Source organism: Salvelinus sp. IW2-2015, linkage group LG15 (assembly GCF_002910315.2).
Source record: "Salvelinus sp. IW2-2015 linkage group LG15, ASM291031v2, whole genome shotgun sequence".
Classification (NCBI taxonomy): Eukaryota; Metazoa; Chordata; class Actinopteri; order Salmoniformes; family Salmonidae; genus Salvelinus; species Salvelinus sp. IW2-2015.
Window position 1 is genome coordinate 42417192 of NC_036855.1, and position 24057 is coordinate 42441248.

The window sequence follows — 24057 nt, forward strand, 5'->3', positions numbered from 1 at the left end:
GTAGGTGAAGAGAGTTATTACAGGAGTTCCAGAAATTGTTAACATTAAGGAAATAAAGGACCACTTGAAGTGAGGCTCTCTTATTGAGGCAAAGAGGCTCCCGATGACACGAGATGGGAAGAAGGTGGATAGCTTGTGAGTGCTACTAAGCTTTGAGGGTCTGGTATTGCCAGAAAAAGTTAGGATTGGGTATATGAGTTACTATGTGCAAGCATATGTTCCGAAGCCATTGCGTTGCTATAACTGTCAAAGGTTTGGGCATGTAGCGGCAGTGTGTAAAGGCAAAAGGAGATGTGCAAAGTGTGGGGGAGAACATGCATATGGGGAATGTGGAGATCGGGTCCAGTTAAAGTGCTGTAACTGTGGGGGCGCCCATAGTGTAACGCATGGGGGTTGTTCAGAGATGAAAAGACAGGTGGAAGTGCAACAGGTAAGGAGTGAACGTAACATCTTGAATACAGAAGCAGTGAAGGTAGTTCACGCAGAAACAATCAGGGCACCTAGAAGAGCAGGAATTCCAGGGCAGATTGAGATGCAGGGCAGGATGGAGGGAGCAGAATGGTGGAGAACACAAGACTGGTAGGAGACTTGAGGAAGGTTATTATATTTGTGACAGCAGCAATCAATTGCACAGAAACATTTCAATCAAGGAGTAAGAAGATAAAGATCATAGTGCAGCAGGCAGTGAGGTATCTTGGGATCACAGGACTGACATGGGGAAATGTACAGGATGACCTCAATAAGATTGAGAATCAGTCCAGCCAGGAATCATGTATTGGTTAATTTGCATTATGGTGTTAATCCTTCAATGGAATGCCAGAAGTTTGATGGCTAATGGGCAAGAGTTCAAACAGTTTCTTGAGGAGTTACCAGCCAAACCTGATATAATATGTGACCCGATTCAGGAAACTAGGCATATGTCACAAGTAACAACTTCACAGGAGAGCCATTTGAACATAAAAATATGTTTTTAGGCAGAAATGCCTTCTCGAGTATGTGAACTTTCATGTGCCTTAATAACAAACTTGTATGCCATCTGTAAATATGAATACAATTGTTACATTATGAGCCTTGTTTGTTAAGCCACAGAAAAAGTCAGCAACCTTCCCCACTAGCCATGATTGGCTGAGATAATGAGTGGGCTGGACATGCCGAGAGAGGAGTTTGGATTGGTCTGCCATAGAAGCTCGTCAGTCTTTGTTGGTAATCCTGTCGAACGAGTTTTTTGAAAAATGTATTGTGTAGTGGAGTTGCATAAGTGTTGCTCTCCACTTTCTGGAGGATCAAGTATTAAAGTGATAGCTAAAGAGATGGAGAAAACACCTGTCTCTGGATTACATCTTCAAACTAAGGGCAACTGTGGTATGGCATTCCTGACAGGCAAACGTGTCCATGCACGATGATGTATACAGGTAAGATAGTCTAGCGTTAGCTAGCTACAGTACATTTTCAGATAGACAGAAAGTGGTTTCATTTCAAGCTAAAGTGTACTGTTAGTTAGCTAGCTAACGTTAGCTGGCTGGCTCCCTAGCTGACATTATTATTTGTTTCCCAGAGCTGTGTGCTGTTCTAGTTAGAGCCTAATGTTAGCTAGCTAACATTGAACATGGCTGTTAGCTCCCAGCACTGTGGCATTGTTGGCACTATTCATTGTTGTTTAACTAGGTAACGTTAGCTGGCTGGCTCGTTAGCTATCGTGACGTGTGTGAACTTACACTTTCTTTACCTAGCTAGGTACATTGTTTAACTAGCTAGCTAGATGTCTTAAGCTAAAGTGTACTGTTAGCTAGCTAGCTAATGTTAGCTKCCTCCCTAGCTGACGTTATTATTCGTTTCCCAGAGTCGTTTGCTGTTCTAGTTAGAGCCTAATGTTAGCTAGCTAACATTGAACATGGTTGGTTAGCTCCCAGCACTGTGGCATTGTTGGCACAGTTCATTGTTGTTTAACTAGCTAACGTTGGCTGGCTGGCTCATTAGCTAACGTTGCGTGACGTGTGTACAACATCCATTGAATATGGCCAGTGTCAGTAAACGTCTGCAAAAAAGCGATGAAATTGTTGCCAGCAGAGCTGGTTAGGCTGTTTTCGTGTTATCTAGAGGTAAACAAATCATCGGCCAGAGTGTCAAGTGTGCGCTTCAAGAGCGAAATGAGATGGGTGGGGCTAAAGATTAAGAGGGTGTGAACGATGCTGAATGGGTGTAGACAAAGAAGAGCTCTTCACTAGATACCAAAACATTCAAAGGCGATTTCCTCAAAAGTGTGTTTACAAGTTGATCAAATTTCAAAGCAGAATTACTTTCCCATTGTTCCTGAAACGCAGTGCATGATGTACCATTATTATGTAGCTCTGAGTCTCTACTTTTATCTAATGTAAAAAAACATAATTTCAAATTTTGCTGCATAAGACCGAATCCAGGTGGTGAGTCACATACTGTATGTCTCCAGGAGACATGGCTAAAACCTACGCTCGATTTTGTATTACAAGGTTATGTTGCGGTCCGTAGAGATAGGGGGAGGGTGTGCTACCTTTATAAAGCGTGGGATCCCATATAGGTGTGTGGGAAAGGGAGTTGAAGTGGTAGAGGTGTGGTTGGGAAGGGGGAATATGGTAATAGTGAACTTTTACAACCCGTATAAGAGACTGGAGTTGCTGGCCCCTGGGAATGTAGAAGGTCAAGATAGGAGACGGGTAATGTGGTGTGGGGATTTTAATGCTCATAGTACGCTCTGGGGAGGGTTATGGACTGATGTAAACTGACAAGTGTTGGAGGAACTACTGGATGAGATAGGGCCTGTGATGGCCGGGGAACCAGGATTGACCCAGTAACTGGAAATGAATCTGCTCTGGATCTTACTTTGATCTCAAGTTCAATGGCAGGTAGATGCAGTTGGGAGGTTTTGGAGGAATCTACAGTGTCACTATCCTATAATGTGTATTGTAGGATTGAGGGAGGAAGAATCAGTAGGAAATGGATTGAGGAGATGGCTATTTGGGAAAGCAGAGTGGGGTCAGTTTCAGGAGTTGAGTGAACAGGAGTTGTTCCAGGTAGATCTTAATTCAGATACAGAAACAGTCAATTATGGAATTAGAGGTGCAATAGTAAGGGCTGCAAGGCAGGTGATTCCTATGGGTACAGGGCGAAGAAAGAGAAACGCAGTCCCCTTGTGGAGTGAAGAGTGTAGAGAAGTAGTGAAGAGTCGGAACAGTGCTTTCAGAATGTTGAAATGGTCCCATAATTACCAGCACCCGATTCAGTATAAACACCCCAGGGAAGTGTCATTAGTCCTTTGTTGTTCTCCATTATGATTGACGATGTATTCTCTCAGGTGAGACCTGATGTTGGGAGGTCATTGTTTGCGGATGATGGAATGCTGTGAAAGAGTGGGAGAAATATTACCCATTTAGCCAGAAGGGTTAAAGAAGCGATTAGTGAAGTAAAGCAGTGGTCCCTCAGGTGGGGCTTCAAGTTTTCAGTTGAGAAAACACAGACTGTGTTTTTTTCTAGAAGGAAGGTTGGGGAGGAAATATACTTGAAGTTGTATGGAAGGAATCTGGAGAGGGTGGGAGTGTTTAGATTCCCGGGGGTCTGTTTTGACACCCGAATGACATGGGCAGAGCGTGTTAACAGAGTAGTTGTCAAAGGAAAGAAAATATTGAATGTGATGCGTTGCTTGTCAGGAATGGAGTGGGGGGCAGATAGAATGGCGTTGAAAATTATATATATAGCGCTGTTAAGGTCATCAATGGATTATGGAAGTATAGCATATGGATCAGCAGCTCAAACATCTTTAAAAAAGCTAGATGTTATCCAGGCCCAAGCCCTAAGAATATGTTGTGGAGCACTTAGGACCTCTTCGGTGGCAGCGATGCAGGTAGAGTTGGGAGAGATGCCGTTAAAGTTAAGAAGACAACAGCTAGCCATGACATATTGGGTAAATCTACAAGGACATAAGGTTACACATCCTACAAAAAAGGTGCTATTAGAGTGCTGGGAACATGAATCAAATCTGAATACAAGCTTTGGGTGGATAGGCAACTGCATTGCGAAAGAGATGGGGTTGTTTGGGAGGGAGTATAGCCCCTCTCTGGCTCTTCTTGCTATCCCATCTTGGTTTCTTCCTCAACCAGTGATAGATATAGGGTTGCTTAAAAGAGGGTAAGAGATGTTGAGGAAGGAGTAGATTCAGCTGTAAGGGAACATTTAACAACACAGTACTATGCTTTCTTGAATATATTCACAGATGGATCTAAAGAACCCTAAAACAAGGAGTACAGGAGCAGCTTTTAGTGTTCTTGAGTTTTAAGGTGGCAGTGACAAAAAGAGCAACAAATTATTTATCTGTTTACACAGTGGAGTTGTTGGCCATACTTTTGGCTACAGAGTGCAGGTGAGGCCAGACAGAGTAGTAATTTGCTCCTGTGCAGCACTGATGAGCTTAAATTAATGTGTGTCTCCGAGCAGACAGGATGTACTGTATGAGGTTTTGCAGTGTTTGTATAGGTTGAGACAGATGGGGGTATTTGTGATCAAATCAAATCAAATCAAGTTTATTTTATATAGCCCTTCGTACATCAGCTAATATCTCGAAGTGCTGTACAGAAACCAAGCCTAAAACCCCAAACAGCAAGCAATGCAGGTGTAGAAGCACGGTGGCAAGGAAAAACTCCCTAGAAAGGCCAAAACCTAGGAAGAAACCTAGAGAGGAACCCGGCATGAAGGGGTGGCCAGTCCTCTTCTGGCTGTGCCGGGTGGAGATTATAACGAACATGGCCAAGATGTTCAAAATGTTCATGTGCACGCATGGTCAAATAATAATCAGGAATAAATGTCAGTTGGCTTTTCATAGCCGATCATTAAGAGTTGAAAACAGCAGGTCTGGGACAGGTAGGGTTCCATAACCGCAGCAGAACAGTTGAAACTGGAATAGCAGCAAGGCCAGGTGGACTGGGACAGCAAGGAGTCATCATGCCCGGTAGTCCTGACGTATGGCCTAGGGCTCAGGTTTTTCCGAGAGAGAGAAAGAAAGAGAGAAGGAGAGAATTAGAGAGAGCATACTTAAATTCACACAGGACACTGGATAAGACAGGAGAAGTACTCCAGATATAACAACTGACCCTAGCCCCGACACATAAACTACTGCAGCATAAATACTGGAGGCTGAGACAGGAGGGGTCAGGAGACACTGTGGCCCCATCCGATGAAACCCCCGGACAGGGCCAACAGGAGGATATAACCCACCCACTTTGCCAAGCACAGCCCCCGCACCACTAGAGGGATATCTTCAACCACCAACTTACAATCTGAGACAAGGCCGAGTATAGCCCACAAAGATCTCCACCACAGCACAAACCAAGGGGGGGGGCCAACCCAGACAGGAAGATCACGTCAGTAACTCAACCCACTCAAGTGACGCACCCTCCTAGGGCGGCATGAAAGAGCACCAGTAGCCAGTGACTCAGCCCCTGTAATAGGGTTAGAGCAGAGAATCCCAGTGGAGAGAGGGAACCGGCCAGGCAGAGACAGCAAGGGCGGTTCGTTGCTCAGAGCCTTTCCGTTCACCTTCACACTCCTGGGCCAGACTACACTCAATATATGACCTATGAAGAGATAAGTCTCCAGTAAGAGACTTAAAGGTTGAGACCGAGTCTGCGTCTCTCACATGGTGGCAGACCGTTCCATAAAAATGGAGATCTATAGAGAAAAGCCCTGCCTCCAGCTGTTTGCTTAGAAATTCTAGGGACAATTAGGAGGCCTGCGTCTTGTGACGTAGCGTACGTGTAGGTATGTACGGCAGGACCAACTCGGAAGATAGGTAGGAGCAAGCAATGTACGCTTTATAGGTTAACAGTAAAACCTTGAAATCACCCTTGCCTTAATTAACAGGAAGCCAGTGTAGGGAAGCTAGCACTGGAGTAATATGATCAAATTTCTTGGTTCTAGTCAGGATCCTAGCAAGCCGTATTCAGCACTAACTGAGTTTTATTAGTGCTTTATCCGGGTAGCCGGAAAGTAGAGCATTGCAGTAGTCTAACCTAGAAGTAACAAATACATGGATTTTTTTCTGCATCATTTTGGACAGAACATTTCTGATTTTTGCAATGTTACGTAGATGGAAAAAAGCTGTCCTTGAAACAGCTTGATATGTTCGTCAAAGAGAGATCAGGGTCAAGAGTAACGCCGAAGTCCTTCACAGTTTTATTTGAGACGACTTTACAACCATCAAGATTAATTGTCATATTTAACAGAAGATCTCTTTGTTTTTGGGACCTAGAACAAGCATCTCTGTTTTGTCCGAGTTTAAAAGTAGAAAGTTTCAGCCATCCACTTCCTTATGTTTGAAACACAGGCTTCTAGCGAGGGCAATTTTGGGGCTTCACCATGTTTCATTGAATGTACAGCTGTGTGTCATCCGCATAGCAGTGAAAGTTAACATTATGTTTTCGAATAACATCCCAAGAGTAAAATATATAGTGAAAACAATAGTGGTCCTAAAACGGAACCTGAGGAACACCGAAATGTACAGTTATTTGTCAAAGGACAACCATTCACAGAGACAAACTGATATCTTTCCGACAGATAAGATCTAAACCAGGCCAGAACTTGACCGTGTAGACCAATTTGGGTTTCCAGTCTCTCCAAAAGAATGTGGTGATCGATGGTGTCAAGGCAGCACTAAGGTCAGTAGCACGAGGACAGATGCAGAGCCTGGGTCTGACGCCATTAAAAGGTCATTTACCACCTTCACAAGTGCAGTCTCAGTGCTATGATGGGGTCTAAAACCAGACTGAAGCATTTCGTATACATGTTTGTCTTCAGGAAGGCAGTGAGTTGCTGCGCAACAGCTTTTTCAAAATTTTTTGAGAGAATGGAAGATTCGATATAGGCCGATAGTTTTTTATATTTTCCGGGTCAAGGTTTGGCTTTTTCAAGAGAGGATTTATTACTGCCACTTTTAGTGAGTTTGGTACACATCCGTGGATAGAGAGCCGTTTATTATGTTCAACATAGGAGGGCCAAGCACATGAAGCAGCTCTTTCAGTAGTTTAGTTGGATAGGATCCAGTATGCAGCTTGAAGGTTTAGAGGCCATGATTATTTTCATCATTGTGTCAAGAGATATGTATAAAACCTTAGTGTTCTCTCCCGATCCCAGGCCCTGGCAGAGCTGTGCAGATCCAGGACAGCTAGCCCTGGAGGAATACGCGATTTAAAGAGGAGTCCGTAATTTGCTTTCTAATGATCATGATCTTTTCCTCAAAGAAGTTCATGAATTTATTACTGCTGAAGTGAAAGCCATCCTCTCTTGGGGAATGCTGCTTTTTAGTTAGCTTTGCAACAGTATCAAAAAGAAATTTTGGATTGTTCTTATTTTCCTCAATTAAGTTGGAAAAGTAGGATGATCGAGCAGCAGTGAGGGCTCTTCGATACTGCACGGTACTGTCTTTCCAAGCTAGTCGGAAGACTTCCAGTTTGGTGTGGCGCCATTTCCGTTCCAATTTTCTGGAAGCTTGCTTCAGAGCTTGGGTATTTTCTGTATACCAGGGAGCTAGTTTCTTATGACAAATGTTTTTCGTTTTAGGGTGCAACTGCATCTAGGGTATTGCGCAAGGTTAAATTGAGTTCCTCAGTTAGGTGGTTAACTGATTTTTGTCCTCTGACGTCCTTGGGTAGCAGAAGGAGTCTGGAAGGGCATCAATGAATGTTGTGTTGTCTGAGAATTTATAGCCGACTTTTGATGCTCCTGGGTTGGGGTCTGAGCAGATTATTTGTTGCGATTGCAAACGTAATAAAATGGTGGTCCGATAGCCAGGATTAATGAGAAAAATTAAGATCTACAACATTTATTCCATGGGACAAAACTAGGTCCGAATATGACTGGCAGTGAGTAGGTCCAGAGACATGTTGGACAAACCCACTGAGTCGATGATGGCTCCGAAAGCCTTTTGGAGTGGGTCTGTGGACTTCTCTATATGAATATTAAAATCACCAAAAATTAGAATATGATCTGCTATGACTACAGGTCCGATAGAAATTCAGGGAACTCAGAGAGGAACGCTGTATATGGCCCAGGAGGCCTGTAAACAGTAGCTATAAAAAGTGATTGAGTAGGCTGCATAGATTTCATGACTAGAAGCTCAAAAGACGAAAAGTCATTTATTTTTTTGTAAATTGAAATTTGCTATCGTAAATGTTAGCAACACCTCCGCCTTTGCGGGATGCACGGGGATATGGTCACTAGTGTAACCAGGAGGTGAGGCCTCATTTAACACAGTAAATTCATCAGGCTTAAGCCATGTTTCAGTCAGGCCAATCACATCAAGATTATGACAGTGATTAGTTCATTGACTATAGCTGCCTTTGAAGTGAGGGATCCATTAATAACCCTATTTTGAGATGTGAGGTATCACGATCTCTTTCAATAATGGCAGGAATGGAGGTCTTTTCCTAATGAGATTGCTAAGGCGAACACCGCCATGTTTAGTTTTGCCCCACTAGGTCGAGGCACAGACACAGTCTCAATGGGGATGGCTGAGCTGACTACACTGACTATGCTATGCAGACCTCACTAAGCTGGCAGGTTGGCTAACAGCCTGCTGCCTGGCCTGCACCCTATTTCATTGTGGAGCTAGAGGAGTTAGAGCCCTGTCTATGTTGGTAGATAAGATGAGAGCACCCCTCCAGCTAGGATGGAGTCCGTCACTCCTCAGCAGGTCAGGCTTGGTCTGTTGTGGGTGAGTCCCAGAAAGAGGGCCAATTATCTACAAATTCTATCTTTTGGGAGGGCAGAAAAACGTTTTCAACCAGCGATTGGTGTGGAGACTCTGCTGTAGAGCTCGTCACTCCCTAACTGGGAGGGGCCAGAGACAATTACTCGATGCCGACACATCTTTCTAGCTGATTTACACGCTGAAGCTATGTTGCGCTTGGTGACCTCTGACTGTTTCACCTAACATCGTTGGTGCCGACGTGGATACACATCTCTATACTCTCTACACTCGCCAGTTTTAGCTTTAGCCAGCACCATCTTCAGATTAGCCTTAACGTCGGTAGCCCTGCCCCTGGTAAACAGTGTATGATCGCTGGGTTCGTTTTAAGTCTAATACTGCGGGTAATGGAGTCGCCAATGACTAGGGTTTTCAATTTGTCAGAGCTAATGGTGGGAGCCTTCGGCGTCTCAGACCCCGTAACGGAGGAGTAGAGACAAGAGAAGACTCGGCCTCAGACTCCGAACCGCTAACTTAATGGGGAAAACCGGTTGAAAGTTTCTGTCGGCTGAATGAGCGACACCAGTTGAGCATTCCTACAGCATTTCCCTCCAGAAGCCATGAGAAAGTTGTCCGGCTGCGGGGACTGTGCGGGGGGATTTATACTAACGTTACTATCTGTACTTACTGGTGGCACAGACGCTGTTTCATCCTTTCCTACACTGAAATTACCCTTGCCTAACGATTGCGTCTGAAGCTGGGCTTGCAGCACAGCTATCCTCGCCATAAGGCGATCGTTCTCCTGTATATTATGAGTACAGCGACTGGATATTATTGCCAAGCAGGCTCTTTAACATCCTAATGTTGAGATGGAATTGTCAATCAGTAAAGCAGAAGCTAAGGGATTAATAAGAATAATGGTTACAAATAAGTGGAAAGAGTTGTGGAACAGAGAGAGTAAGGGAAGACACCTGCATAAGGTTCAGGAAAAGGTGGGGGCAGGGAGGTTCGCAGGCCGAGAGAGAAGGGAGGAAAGAGTAGTCACAAGGCTGAGACTGGGATACACAAGGCTAAATAGAACATTGAAAGTGGTGGGAAACATCCGACTGGCAGGTGTGATCGTTGTCAGGAGGAGATTTAGACTGTGGAACACGTTCTATTTCATTGCCAGAAATATGTGAGAGAAAGGGTGCGATTGCCATTAGATTTGAGGAGTAACGGGGTTGAAGATCCAGGATTAAGTGAACTCTTGGGGAAATCTTCAGGGGATGTAGTATTTAATTATGTATTTTGTTTCCCTTAGGGAGACGAGATTATTGGGTAGGATTTAGACCTTCACTGTCTCTGGTCCACACTCCAGACGGTGGAGGGTAATGCACCTTAAAGTTGGTTGCCAACCGCCATATAAAATCCACAGAAGAAGAAGAAGCTGCACGTGTGATGAGTATGCAAATCAAATGTCCCAAATGTGCTGCAACTGGACAGCGAAAAACGAGTAAGTTAAACTTTATTTATTGTAATTTAAATGAGTTTGTAGTAGTTAAGTTATTTCAAATAATGTTGGTGACTTCACAGCAATGTATAGCTAGCCAAAATGTTGCTAGCTAGCAGGCTCAGCTAAACACAAATCCTCCCTGATACAGCCATGTCTCACAGTCACATCATGAGATTTGTAAATGAAAGAGGAATATAATAATACAAATTTAATGGAGTTTCCCATCTTCCCTTTTAGAGTTTCTGGTGCAGCACATAAATGCCCTTATCCAGATGGTGTGACAAAGGCATTTCCTAACAGACCTGCTAACTATCTTTTGTTGTTAAATCAACCCATTTAAATACCTCTCACACCCGACAGTAACCTGTGAATCATGAGAGAATCTTCATAAATCAGCAAACAGTTAATAACCTATGTATTGACACTTCATGTAGTGTCCTGTAATACTTAGTTTGAAGTGAGACACTTTCAGTCATTCATAACACATCCTTAAAGACCAAGCACCGCATGGTATGGCTTGTTTTTGTTGTGTACATGTTTGTGTACCAAGGAACATGTTACTTGGTTCCAGAACAAAAACAATTTAAATGTATTTAGGTTGAGGGCGTCATAGAGCAAAACGGAGAACACCATTATGAGAGTCTTCCCTTTCCATAGAGTGGTCATAATAGTTCAAACCGTTCTGACAATACATACGTTTACGTGATAAGACCCATTTTTGGGATGTCTCATGGTCTGACAAACACCGCTCTAGCTCTGCCACCTTTCACCGCAGATGCCGAAGTGGGACACTGGCGGATTCAGTATTGAGACGTATACAGACACCTTCATTTTTCTCACATTTTGGTACGTTACGTCCTTATTTTAAAATGTATTTAAAAAACGTTTTTCTCTAAACACACAATACCCGATAATGACAAAGTGAAAACTGGTTTTAGACAATTTTTCTAATGTATAAAAAACTAAATTATCAAAATACCTTATTTACATAATTATTCAGATCCTTTGCTACGAGACTCGAAATTGAGCTCAGGTGCATCCTGTTTCCATTGATTATCCTTGATTTCTAAAACTTGACTAGAGTCCACATGTGGTAAATTCAATTGATTGGACATGATTAGGAAAGGCACACAACTGTCTATATAAGGTCCCACAGTTGACAGTCCCCAGATCTGGTTCCACAGTCCCCAGTTGACAGTCTCCAGATAAGGTCCCACAGTCCCCAGATCTGTGCCTCGACACAATCCTGGGGAAGGGTACCACAACATTTCTGCAGCATTGAAGGTCCCCAAAAGCACAGTGGCCTCCATCGTTCTTAAATGGAAGAAGTTTGGAACCACCAAGACTCTTCCTAGAGCTGGCCAGCTGGTCAAAATGAGCAATCGGGGGCGAAGGGCCTTTGTCGGGGAGGTGACCAAGAACCCGATGGACACTCTGACAGAGCTCCAAAGTTCCTCTGTGGAGATGGGAGAACCTTCCAGAAGGACAACCATCTCTGCAGCACTCCACCAATCAGTTATTTATGGTAGAGTGGCCAGAGAAGCCACTCCTCAGTAAAAGGCACATGACAGCCCGCTTTGAGTTTGCCCAAAAGGCACCTAAAGGACTCTCAGACCATGAGAAACAACATTTTCTGTTCTGATGAAACCAAGATTGAACTCTTTGCCTGAATTCCAGCCGTCACTTCTGGAGGAAACCTGGCACCATCCCTACGGTGAAGCAAGGTGGTGTTAGCGTCTGGCTGTGGGGATGTTTTGCAGCGGCAGGGACTGGGAGAGTAGACAGGATTGAGGGAAAGATGAACGGAGCAAAGTACAGAGAGATCCTTGATGAAAACCTGCTCCAGAGCGCTCAGGACCTCAGACTGGGGCGAAGGTTCACCTTCCAAAATGACAACAATGTTGACAACGCATGGGTGACTTTGGGACAAGTCTATGAATGTCCTTGAGTGGCCCAGCCAGTGACCTGAAAATAGCTGTGCAGCAACTCTACCCATCCAACCTGACAGAGATTGAGAGGATCTGCAGAGAAACTCCCCAAATACAAGTTTGCAAAGCTTGTAGCATCATACCCAAGAAAACTCAAGGCTGTAATCGCTGCCAAAGGTGCTTCAACAAAGTACTGAGAAAAGGGTCTGACTACTTATGTAAATGAGATTTTTTTTWWAAATGTTATGCATTTGCAAACAATTTCTTAATTTTTTACGGTTTTTGCTTTGCAATCAAAGATACTAGATCTAAGTAAAAGGACTCTTAGTCCTGACACAGTGCCAGTTTTTGCCCAGAGACTGCTGAGGTTTTTGTCAATTATGTCCTTGTTACCATCTCCCTCAGCAGTTGAGATGGATCCACCAGCCTAGCGTCCTCAGTGTAGCGCTTCCTTTTGATAAAGGTTGTGGCATCAGAAGATCCTTTAGCATAGTCATGCTCAGAACCGATGTGGACCAGCAGCCTCTCACATGCCTTGCAGTCATGGAGGATTGGATCTTTCTGTACCTCATGTGCAAGCCATCCGCTTATATAGCTCAGGATCTCATCCTTGAAACAATCACCTTCTGCATCCCCTTCGGTAAGGTTGATCTGTGTATTGGGAAGTAACATTTATGAGTAGGCCAGTATCCCGGAGTCGCCTCTTCACTGTTGATGTTGAGACTGGTGTTTTGCGGGTACTATTTTATGAAGTTGCCAGTTGAGGATTTGTAAGGCATCTGTTTCTCAAACTAAATACTCTAATGTACTTGTCCTCTTGCACAGTTGTGCACCAGAGCCTCCCACTCCTATTTCTATTATGGTTAGAGACAGTTTGCGCTGTTCTGTGAAGGGAGTTATACACGGCGTTGTCCGAGATCTTCAGTTTCTTGGCAATTTCTCGCATGGAATAGCCTTCATTTCTCAGAACAAGAATAGACTGACGAGTTTCAGAAGAAAGTTCTTTGTTTCTGGCCATTTTGAGCCTGTAATTGAACCCACAAATTCTGGTGCTCCAGATACTCAACTAGTCTAAAGAAGGCCAGTTTTATTGCTTCTTTAAGGCACTATTTATTCGATCTGTTAAATTTACTCTTAGTTCATTTTTTAATATATTTGTGCCTGGTTTTTGCCTACAGCACGGTATGTGGCTTGTTTGCCTCTAGTTCAACCACTGAAGCACGTTCTATTGCGCTTTCATTTGATCACAACAATTTATTTTAAATACAAACGTTACATTTTGGGAATTGTGAAAAGTGCTTTATGAATGAAATAGTTAAGTAGTGAGTCATTAGTCTGTCCTTAGTAGAGTGACCTTCAAATGTAATATCCAATCAAAATATAAATTAGGATGACACTGAAAATAACCCATGGATGACATAAATGACCCAGCTGCTGTGTCAATCCCCCAACCCAATGTGCTGGGTTTATGTCACAATCCAGAAATATTGTCTAATATTTACCCAGCAGTTGGGTCAAGTGCTCAACCCAAGGCGTTGGGTTAGAAGCACAACCCAAACCCGTTGGGTTGAATTAACCCAATGCTGTGTCTGATAGATATTGATCCAGCAGTGGGTTGTCGAAATTACCCAAATTGGCTTATTTTTAACCCAGGATTTAGAGTAACAATAGTTCATGTTGGAAAAATAATATGAATTTCCATATTAGGCATGACTCAATTTCTAGCTTTTTAAGATGCCAAAATATATATTTTTCAGTAATTGTTTTCAGTATCCTAATTTTGTTTACTGATTTGTTTCAGTGCATGCATTCAACAAACTTTGGACAAAGGACTTTCTACAGGGCCGTGTCATTACGTTGCCCTGTTGGAGAGGTTTATGACCCCCATAGCTCACGGCGTAATTTACTGCTAATTATATAAAAGATTACCAGATCTTTAAGAGTTTATATGGAAGACAACAGCTCTATAAACATTCTTCCGTGGTGCCCGACTTCCTAGTTAATTACATTTACATGATTAGTTTAGTCAGGTAATATTAATTACAGAGAATTGATTTGATAATGGCTACCACAGCATTCTGCAGTAATGCTCCATCCCATCTGGTTTGGGCTTAGTGGGACTATCATCTGTTTTCCATCAGGACAATGCTTCTACACCTGCATTGCTTTGCTGTTTTTTTTTTATTGGGTTTCTGTACAGCACTTTGAGATATCAGCTGATGTAAGAAAGGCTTTATAAATACATTTGATTTGATTACCCAACACACCTCCAGGCTGTGTAAGGGCTATTTTGAATGCATGCATGTCATATCATTTAATCCATAGTAAAGACACGACAACCACCACCTCCAAAGTTCACACAAAAAGGAAAAAGTTCTGAACTGGGTTTGATTTAGTTTTTGTTGTTTTTATTATTACATGTGGCTGATTATCTTTTAAACTTCCATTGGTTAATCTATTGCTCAGTTAATACTTGGCTCGTAAATAATTCTGGAGTTGTCCCACATCCTAAGGTCTACATCCCGATAGTGTTCCCATTCCTCTCATGTAAATGTTCTATTTACATAAAAAGATTAAATAAACTATTTATTTGGGGAATATCCAGTCTTAGCTATTTTCTTCATTTACCATGCTGATGATTTCAAGTTGTATTGGATTAATTTTTTATCTGTTAAAACTTCTTATGGCTGCAGGGGCAGTATTGAGTAGCTTGGATGAAAGGTGCCCATTTCAAACGGCCTCGTACTCAATTCTTGCTCGGACAATATGCATATTATTATTACTATTGGATAGAAAACACTCTCAAGTTTCTAAAACCATTTGAATTATATCTGTGAGTAAAACAGAACTCATTTTGCAGCAAACTTCCTGTCAGAAAGTGAAAAATCTGAAATCGAGGCTCTGTTCCAGGGCCTCCCTATTAATTTGCTTTAAATCTATTAGTATACATGCACTTCATACGCCTTCCACTAGATGTCAATAGGCAGTGAGAGAAGAAATTGAGTGTATAGCTTGATCTGAGGTCAAAAGAGAGGTCTTGGAATGACATGACCCCAATTTCCTTTGTTCAGGAAGGCGCGGGTAGGACATCAGCATTGGCTTCTGAAAAGCTTTCGTTATAGACGGCTACTATCTCCGGCTTTGATTTTATTTGATAAATGTGACAATATCATCGTAAAGTATGTTTTTTCAATATAGTTTTATCAGATTATTGAAATTTTTTCCCTCATTAAAATGCAAATCAATTTATAACATTTTTGACATGCGTTTTTCTGGATATTTTTGTTGTTATTCTGTCTCTCACTGTTCAAATAAACCTACCATTAAAATTATAGACTAATCATTTCTTTGTCAGTGGGCAAACGTACAAAATCAGCAGGGGATCAAATACTTTTTTCCCTCACTGTATATCCGGAGATTCTGGAAAAAAGTTGCTACGTTTTCACAATGTATAACCACGGATTTCAGCTCTAAATATGCACATTTTTGAACAAAACATAAGTGTATTGTATAACCTGATGTTATAGGACTGTCATCTGATGAAGTTTGTCCAGGTTAGTGAAACATTATATATCCTTTGCTGTTTTTTTGCGATCGCTAACTTTTGCTGCTGATAAATGGGTTGTGTTTTTGGCTATTGTGGTAAGCTAATATAATGCTATATTGTGTTTTCGCTGTAAAACACTTAAAAAATCTGAAATATTGGCTGGATTCACAAGATGTTTGTCTTTCATTTGCTGTACACCATGTATTTAGGAATTTCACGTTGGTCTTTGTAATTGTTCTGGCTGCTTTGGTGCTATTTCTGATTGTAGCTGCAATGTAAAACTATGATTTATACCTGAAATATGCACATTTTTCGAACAAAACATAGATTTATTGTATAACATGTTATAAGACTGTCATCTGATGAAGTTGTTTCTTGGTTAGTGACTAATTCTATCTCTATTTGGTCGGTTTTGTGCAAGCTACCTGTGCTGTGAAAGAAATGTCTGTGCTTTTTTGTATTTGGTGGTGAGCTAACATAAATATACGTGGTGTTTTCGCTGTAAAACATTTAAAAAATCGGACATGTTGGCTGGATTCACAAGATGTTTATCTTTCATTTGCTGTATTGGACTTGTTAATGTGTGAAAGTTAAATATTTCTAAAAAATATATTTTGAATTTCGCGCCCTGCACTTGGACTGGCTGTTGTCATATTGAGCCTGACTTAGGGCTTGCAGCCATAAGAAGTTAAAGACATTGAATATATGTTGTTTAGTTACTACATTTGGTATGTTTAATTTTCTTCTCTATGTGAAGTACACAACCGGTCAAAAGTTTTAGAACACCTACTCAATCAAGGATTTGTCTTTATTTTACTATTTTCTACATTGTACAATAATAGTGAAGACATCAAAACTATGAAATAACACACATGGAATCAGTTAGAAACCAAAAAAGTGTTAAAAAAATCAAAATGTATTTTATATTTGAGATTCTTCAAATAGCCACCCTTTTCCTTGATGACAGATTTGCACACTCTTGGCATTCTCTCAACCAGCTTCAACTGGAATGCTTTTCCAACAGTCTTGAAGGAGTTCCCATATATGCTGAGCACTTGTTGGCTGCTTTTCCTTCACTCTGCGGCCCGACTCGTCCCAAACCATCTCAATTTGGTTGATGTCGGGGGATTGTGGAGGCCAGGTCATCTGATGCAGCACTCCATCACTTCCCTTCTTGGTAAAATAGCCCTTACACAGCCTGGAGGTGTGTTGGGTCATTGTYCTGATGAAAACAAATGATAGTCCCACTAAGCCCAAACCAGATGGGATGGCGGATCGCTGCAGAATGCTCTGGTAGCCATGATGGTTAAGTGTGCCATGAATTCTAAACCAAAAATCTCCAATTTGGACTCCAGACCAAAGGACAAATTTCCACCGGTCTACTGTCCATTGCTCGCCCAAGCAAGTCTCTTCTTCTTATTGGTGTCCTTTAGTAGTGGTTTCTTTGCAGCAATTCACATAGTCTCCTCTGAACAGTTGATAGAGAGATGTATATGTTACTTGAACTCTTTGAAGCATTTATTTGGGCTGCAATTTCTGAGGCTGGTAACTAATGAACTTATCCTCTGCAGCAGAGGTAACTCTGGGACTTCCATTCCTGTGGCGGTCCAGATGAGAGCCAGTTTCTTCATAGCACTTGATGTTTTTTGCGACTGCACTTGAAGAAACTTAAAAAGTTCTTGAAATGTTCCATATTGACTGATCTTCATGTCTTAAAGTAATGATGGACTGTCGTTTCTATTTGCTTATTTGAGCTGTTCTTGCTATAAAATGGACTTGGTCTTTTACCAAATAGGGCTATCTTCTGTATACCACCCCTACCAAGTCACAGCATAACTGATTGGCTCAAATGCATTAAGAAGGAAAGAAATTCCACAAATTAACTTTTAAGAAGGCACACCTGTTAATTTAAATTAATTCCAAGTGACTACCTCATGAAGCTGGTTGAGAGAATTCCAAAGCTGTCATCAAGTCAAAGGGTGGCTATTTGAAGAATACACTTTTTTGGTTACTCCATGATTCAATGTGTTATTTCATAGTTTTGATGTCTTCACTATTATTATACACTGTAGAAAATAGTAAAAATAAAGAAAAACCCTTGAATGAGGAGGTGTGCTAAAACTTTTGACCGGTAGTGTAAATTAATTTAATGTTATGTGATTTGGTTTATGTAGATACATTTGATTTGTTTAACACATTGTAACAAAAAACTTTAATTTCATTTGATTTGCATATTCGTACTGTTCGTCACATAATGTTCGCCACAAGTTTCCTAGAATTGTTTGCCAGAAGTTTACAAGTTGCCGCATATTTACTGCAACAGTTTGCCACAAAACGAATTTGCTAAATTTTGGGGCAAATTGGCCAAAGGTTTGCCACAACTTTTTGTCAGAAGCCTGTTTTTTTGTTCTTCTTCCTCCAGACGGTGTATTTGTAATCTCTTTCGCCTGGAGAACAACCACCTCAAACAGAGCAACCAGTTCCACACTGTCTGGAAGTTTCGGAACCTCCTCTTCACATTTAGGGACACGTCCTCCTCCTGGAGAAGCTCATGGACCAGGAGGACCTCACAAAAGACCATCACAAAACAACAATGACACATGAACATTCACCCTCCAATGTCCAAGTTATCCAAGGTACTGTATGTGTAGTAGTATGTTTTGGGTAGTATAAGTATTGACATGTATTTCTACAAACAATACTCAATTAATACCTTATAGCAAAAGTGTAATTAAAATACCATGTGTGCCTTCACTCATAAACAGCCAGCCATTAGGTTTTGAAAATATTCCAATAGCCAGACCAATCTTTGTGTAATTACAAACCCGTCTGGATGTATTGATTGTGCAAGAGTGGGTTTAAAGACTAACATTAATTGTCAACCAAGTAACAGTAATTGTGAACAAAGTCAACCAATATAACAAACCTAACATACAATATATGCACCAATTTCTCCCAGCTAAACCATCCTCTATTGGTAGCTCTGCAGCCTTTCACATGACATCAAAACAAAGAGGATTTTGACCAATGTTTCTGTTTATTGCATCTGTTTGCTGCGCTCAACCTTGTCTTGGAACATGAGTGTGAGAAACTATGTTATTGATGTAGGGATGGAGAGCCTTAAGCATCTAGTTTAAAGTTTTATTAGTTGTATGTACAGGATAAACATGATATACACCGTCTAATGAAATGCTTCCTTGCAGGTTCCTTCTCGACAATGCAACAGCAATAAGAAATTATAAAAGATAAGAATATCGAACATAAAGTAAATGGCTCAGTAGAATAGAATAAATATTTTAGCTTAAATATAATACAGGAAGGCACAATTTATAGTCCAATATTTACACGTGTTTTGGGGAAGGGGGGGTTTGGTGGGCAAGTGTTTAAATTGTGCAGTATTTAGCAATAATAAGAGCCTAGTAGCAGCAGTTGGGATGTGTGTGTGCGTAGCATGAATATGTGTGTGTGTTTGTGTTTGTGTGTGTGCGCGCGTATACAGTATCTGTGTGGCTGTGTATGTGAGTGAGTGCATGTTTGCTAAGGTGCAGAGAGTCAGTGCAGGTGGTCAGTCCAGTTCAAGTGTTCAGCAGTCTGATGCCTTGTAGATAGAAACTGTCTCTGAGTCTGTTGGTATAAGACCTCATGCTTCGATACCATCTGCCAGACGATAAGGGAGTGAACAGCTCTTCACTGTGGTGTGTGGTGTCCTTGATGATGCTGCGGGGCTTCTTCAGGCACCGTTTCAAGTAGATGTCCTGGATGGGCAGGAGCACGGTCCCAGTGATGTACTGGGCCGTCTTCACCACGCTGGAGGGTCTTACTGTAGTGGATGGAGGAATTCCCTTACCAGGCAGTGATGCAACCATTCAGGACACTCTCGATGGTGCAGCGGAAGTATTTGGAGAGGAGCTGGGTTGGAATGCGGAATATCGTCAGCCGCCTTAGGAGTTAGAGACGCTGTTGCGCCCTGTTGACAAGAGTAATGGTGCTGTTGGTCCATGTCAAGTCCTCGGTGATGTGGACACCAGGAACTTAAAACTGCTGACTCTTTTGACTGCAATCCCATATATGTGGATCAGGGCATGTGTCCGTCCTCTGCTTCCTTTTTTTTAACACATTTTTTATTTTGTTTGTAATTTTTTCAGAAGGGGGTTACAGGTACCGGTATAACATTCAAAGTCAAATCAATTCAGATATATTCAGTTATCATATTTGCCTTTCATATTTTTTTGTACCTGTGGGATGCCACTCGAAAGAAGAAGAAAAAACTATCAGAGAAATGCATACATACATAAAGAACAGTATCAACAGTTTTGTAAGATAAAGAACAGTACGTGTATCAACAGTTTTGTAACTTTTTACGCGAGGAAAATTAACAAAAAAGGCTCCCCCTCACCAACCCATTCCCCCACCCCCTCAGTCCATATCCACACGCCTGCATCCTCCCTCCCCACCCAGAAACCATTTTTCCCACCCCTTCCCACCCTACCAAGCACACCTCCTCCCGCATCTTCACTGAGCATTCTGTTGAAGGTTTTGACAATGGTTTTGTCTAAAGAAGGAAATATATCTAATCCTAAATATTTAAAATGGGAAACGATTGGGATTCTATAAGTAGAGCTGGGGTACTCTTGTCAGATTCTTGAGGGGGAGTAGGGCAGATTTGGTTAGATTTATTTTATAACTTGAGCTGGAGTGGAATTTGTCTATGATCTTCAAAGCATTTGGGAGGGATTGAACTASATCTTCAGCGTATAATAGATGATAGATGATTTGATCCGTAGAATTGAGGCATATTGGTGTAACTTCTTTTGAATGTCGAATTGCCTGGGCCAGGGGCTCAATGGGGGGGTTCTACTAAGCTACTGTATATGGAATTGTTTTAAGAAGGTCATACCAAGGTTCGTTTTGTTATTTCATATTCATTTTAATTATTATAATTTTAAGACCCCTATATATAAAAATATATATATAAAAAAAAAATTGATGACCAATGTAAAAAAAAAAAATGCTTTACCCCTTTTCTCCCAAATTTCATGATATCCCATTGATAGTTAGTCTTGTCTCATCGCTGCAACTCCCCTACAAACTTGGGAGAGGCGAAGGTCGAGAGTCATGTGTCCTCCAAAACACGACCCAGTTTGATTAACAATTTTATTTGGCCTTACTATTATTAGCCCATACAAATGCATTGAATAACAGATTCACCCCCCCACCCCCCCAAAAAAAGAAATCTGAACGAAGTTTGTTCTGAAGTGTCTGTCCTATATCTGGGTTGGATCTGGAGAGATATAAGAAAGGTCAGGAAACATTTTCAAWTTTTTTGTACGTATTTAACACCTTATTTTTGTCACAAAACAGTCTCCATGTACAGCGCATTCGGGAAATATTCAGACCCCTTGACATTTACTGCATTTTGTTACGTTACAGCCTTATTCTAAAATAGATTACATTTAAAAAATCCTCATCAATCTACACACAATACACAATAATAACAAAGCGAAAAACAGTTTTTTTTAAAATAAATGCTTGCTAATTTATTACAAATAAAAACAAAAAGACCTTGTTTACATAAGTATTCAGACCCTTTGCTATGAGACTCGAAACTGAGCTCAGGTGCATCTTGTTTCCATTGATCATCCTTGAGATGTTTCAACAACTTGATTGGAGTCCACCTGTGGTGAAATTAATTGATTGGGCATGATTTGGAAAGACACACACTTGTCTATATAAGGTCCCACAGTGCATGTCAAAGCAAAAACCAAGCCATGAGGTCGAAGGAATTGTTCGTAGAGCGCCGAGAAAAGATTGTGTCGAGGCACAGATCTGGGGAAGAGTACCAAAAAATGCCTGCAGCATTGAAGGTCCCCAAAAACACAGTGGCCTCCATCAATCTCCATCAATCAATTAAATGGAAGAAGTTTGGAACCACCAAGAATCTTCCTAGAGCTGGCTGCCCAGCCAAACTGACCAATCGATGGAGAAGGGCCTTGGTCAGGGAATGTCCAAGAACCCGATGGTCACTTTGACAGAGATCCAGAATTCCTCCTTGGAGATGAGAGAAACTTCCAGAAGGACAACGATCTCTGCAGCACTCCAGCAATCAGGCCTTTATGGTAGGGTGGCCAGACGGAAGCCACTCCTCTGTAAAAGGCACATAACATCCCGCTTGGAGTTTACCAAAAGGCCCTTAAAGGACTCTCAGACCATGAGAAACAAGATTCTCTGGTCTGATGAAACCAAGATTGAACTCTTTAGCCTGAATGCCAAGCGTCACGTCTGGAGGAAACCTGGCACCATCCCTACGGTGAAGCATGGTGGTGGCAGCATCATGCTGTGGGGATGTTTTTCAGTGGCAGGGAAAGGGAGACTAGTCAGGATGGAAGGAAAGATGAACAGAGCAAAGTACAAAGAAATCCTTGATGAAAACATGCTCCAGAGCTCTCGGGACCTCAAAATAGGGTGAAGGTTCACCCTCCAACAGGACAATGACCCTAATCACACAGCCAAGACAATGCAGGAGTGGCATTGGGACAAGTTTCTGAATATCCTCGAGTGTCCCAGCCAGAGCCCAGACTTGAACCTGATCGAACATCTCTGGAGAGACCTGAAAATAGCTGTGCAGCGACGGTACCCATCCAACCTGACAGAGCTTGAGAGGATTTGCAGAGAAGAATGGGAGAAACTCCCCAAATACAGGTGTGCCAAGCTTGTAGCATCATACCAAAGAAGACTCGAGGCTGTAATCGCTGCCAAGGGTGCTTCAACAAAGTACTGAGTAAAGGGTCTGAATATTTATGTAAATGTAATATTTCAGTTTTTTTTTATCCATTTGCAAAAATGTCTGAAAACCTGTTTTTGCTTTGTCATTATGGGGTATTGTGTGCAGATTGATGAGGGAAAAAACAATTTAATTAATTTCAGAACAAGGCTGTAACGTAACAAAATGTTTAAAAGTCAAGGGGTCTGAATACTTTCCGAATGCACTGTATGTTGGAGAGTATGTTGGTCTCATTAGATTTGTCCTGCATGTCCAAAAAGACATTCATGTCTGTGCGAATAACCAGTTGGAATTCAGTCAATTCTAACAATATGCTGGTCAGAGAATAAAAAAAAGTGGTATCATATGAATTTGGAGCATACACATTGATAAAGGCAATTTTCTTTCCATTACGGATACATTTAAGGAAAGTGATTCTGCCTTCTTGGTCTTCGCCTTCACCAGGGATACTGTGATTTTGAGATTCTTATGCATCATTATGATAACACCCTTAGTTTTGTTTGGGGCTTTTTAAAAAGCAGCCAGTTTGTACAAATGGTTCTCTATTCTATGTGTGTCCTTTTGGAGCAAGTGTGTATCTTGGAGCATTGCTATATCAATATGGTTCCTTGCTTGAATATCAAGACAGCTGGAATGTTTGATAGGATTATTAAAGCCTTTCAGATTCCATGAGACAATAGCTAGTGTTGCCATTGTTTTTCTAAAATGTAATTGTTATCCTTAGTGTTGATAAGATCATGGATGTAAAATAAAAAGCACGACCCACTTAGTCTCTATAAACCGTTCCCCCTTCCCTGCCCCCCCTTCCTCAGCCCCCCTCCTTCCTATGTAGCTCCCAGCCCTCCTTCTCCTGTTCCCCCCGCCCTGCACTATACTTACAGGGTTGTAGAATAACTGTGAGTGGCAGCCTTACACATGGAATCTCTTAAGCAACTTATTATTGTTAAGTAAAACATCAAATAAGCAACCAATTTAGACCTTTACAGTTAAGTTAGCAGACTTGATGAGTAAGGCCCACCCTTACTCATCAAGGAAGAAAAAATAAAGAAAATGAAAACAAAAAGATGACAGATATGCAAGTCTAATGCCGAAACAGTCAACAATAGGAGGAGCAATAGATCTTAATCCATTATATGCATAAATTATTATCAATATGCTTTGAATGACTTTAAACATACATTTGCCCTCCTTTAAGTGCTCTGTACTATGTACAAAACAAATAAGAGGGTATGTGCAAAAAAGTGAAGTCTATACTCTAGATGTTACTGTATATAATAATTAATCATTGTCTGTAGGGAAAGTCCTCCCTGGGAGATACATTTAGTGCCTAAATAGAGGGGAAAAGGAATCAACAAGAAGGAAAACAAGCAAAACCAAAAAATCTATTGTGTAGTAGTAGCCAATATTGGACTGGCCTTCTCTCCTTGGCAGTAGCAAAACATCTATACAAAATTAAACATAAAATAGTAGGGGAATAGCTACTAACTTAAACTACTTGACCTAAAGTATGTGGACACCTGTTCGTCGAACATCTCATTCCAAAATCATGGGCATTAATATGGATGTTGGATGTTGGAACATTGCTGCGGGGACTTGCTT